The sequence below is a fragment of the Penaeus monodon genome, chromosome 3 (assembly GCF_015228065.2).
Source record: "Penaeus monodon isolate SGIC_2016 chromosome 3, NSTDA_Pmon_1, whole genome shotgun sequence".
NCBI lineage: Eukaryota > Metazoa > Arthropoda > Malacostraca > Decapoda > Penaeidae > Penaeus > Penaeus monodon.
Genome location: NC_051388.1, coordinates 19,226,850 through 19,228,973, shown reverse-complemented (window position 1 = coordinate 19,228,973; position 2,124 = coordinate 19,226,850). Strand labels below are relative to the sequence as shown.

General features: G+C 41.5%; 1 pseudogene; it reads left to right on the top strand.

Annotated features, from left to right (window-relative positions):
• The first annotated feature begins 683 nt into the window (after positions 1-683).
• LOC119593234 lies at positions 684-1,884 on the top strand (annotated as a pseudogene).
• The last annotated feature ends 240 nt before the right edge of the window (positions 1,885-2,124 follow it).

Here is a 2,124-nt window from a genome sequence, read left to right as displayed (position 1 = left end):
ATGGCAAGATAAGGCGATTATAATTCCAGGCCTTCGACATCGGAGTATCAATCGCGAAGATATTCCCGGAGAAACGAGTGAAAGGCACGACGCCAAGTCCGAAGCGGTGTGTCGCAACTGCAGAGCAACAAGGCACATTCGACCTAACTGTCCTAAATGAAAAAGACCGAGGTCGATTAACTTACTTCGCAGAACGAAGTAAAAAAAATCGACTCTTAATGATGCACCTTATTTCAGGAAAAGCCTTGCCGAGACCAAGGTTTCGACGATTTACATGCGGAGAATCAACGGATCTTTCACTATGATAGTTGAGTCAAATAAAGCGTTAACTGGTTTGTTAAATAAAATCGCTTCATCGGTAACACCGTTCTGTAGAGTAAGATCTGATTCAAAAACGAAGTATGTATATATATATATATATATATATATATATATATATATATATATATATATATATATATATGTATATATATATATGAACATGTAGATACATTAATATATGTGTGTGTGTAAACTTCCGCCTATGCACACAGTTGAAACGCATAGCTATGTGGTCAGCCAACACGCTAGGGTAACCCTGAGCGATGCTTCAGCCAGATAGCAGAAAGGTTCTTCACCTCCTGCATGTCCTTCCGGCCGCTATAAATACGCGCTGAAGCCCTCGGGTCGGTACCAGAATCCTGTACGCCCTCGCCAGGAACACAGGTACAGGACAGAGACTCTGAAATTTGACTTGATTTTTTTTCGACTGTCAGTGTTTATTTATTGGTAGTGCTAGCCTTAAAAGTACATAAATGTTGATAACAATTAGACTAATAGAGCATACAATGATGGACATGAAAATATAATAATAATAATCATGAGAATGATGTCAAGACAAAAATGTACTGCCTTCTACATTTTTCTTTGAAATACCAATTTCTCCCTTTAGCTTGCACCATGAATTCTCGCGTGTTCGTCGCTCTCGTCCTGTGCGGCCTCTGGGCCTCCTCCGAGTCTCTCCTCCTCTTGGGAACCACCGCCGCAGCCGGGACCATCGCCGCTACCACTGTCACCGCATCTGCAGCGGCAGCTTTGGGCGTGGGCGCCCTTGCAGTGCTTAAGGGAGTTCTTATCGGGAAGCATCTGAAACGCCGTTACAGGAGGGACGTCGATTCTATGGAGATCGAGGAAGAAGCCGAGGTTTGTACTGACGAAGAGGAAGGTTCATACTGTAAGTCTTTAACATTAGATGGATAGATTATTATTTTAAAGCGTGCTTCTCACGAACACAAACGATATTTACGCACTGCACGGAGTGTGTCTAATCCCACATACCTTATTCCTCCAAAGGTGGCCGTCGCCCAGAACCTGGATTCGGCCGGATGCATCGCCAAGTTGCTCTGCGAGATCGAGGCAACGCCCGCCGACGCCTCACTCCATCCATGTCCACCTTCAAGACGGCCCTCGAGAATCCCGACAACCTCAAGTCCTCCCGCATCGAGTACGACCAGGCCATCGCCCTCGCCAAGGACGACCCCAAGGCTTGCAGCGTCCAATTCAGCAAATGCATCCTTTCCAGGGAGGATCTCTTCGTCATGCTCGACACCGTCTTTTCATGCTAGATAAAACCTCATCATTCACCCATCACTCATTTTATACAAACATTTATACTCAGGGGGAGTTTACTTGACATTCTCTTTCTCATCTTGAACAATCATTCAACCATTTCAAACATTTCACATTCTAATTTACACACACAAAACCATTAGGAAATACAAATGATTCACTTTCCCTAAGCAGAGATTAGCTGTCAAGAATCAAAGACTGGAATCTCGTGCAAAGTGTGACTGATTGGATCTGAGAACCTGCTTCTGTGCTTGCAATAAACACTAAAATTTAAAACCCTTTTTCGAGACTTATTTATAAACCTCTTTCCCAAAAACCCATTTTCACTTCGTTTCCCTTAAAAAATCATGTCATATGCATAAATATTCTAGCATAAATAAGTTTATTTTAAAAATTTTTAATTATATATATTTTTGTATATTATATATTTTATATATATATAAATATAATATTGCATGTACAACAAATGTGGGATACCCTTAAAAATTTTTGGGTTTATGGGATATTTACGCAAAT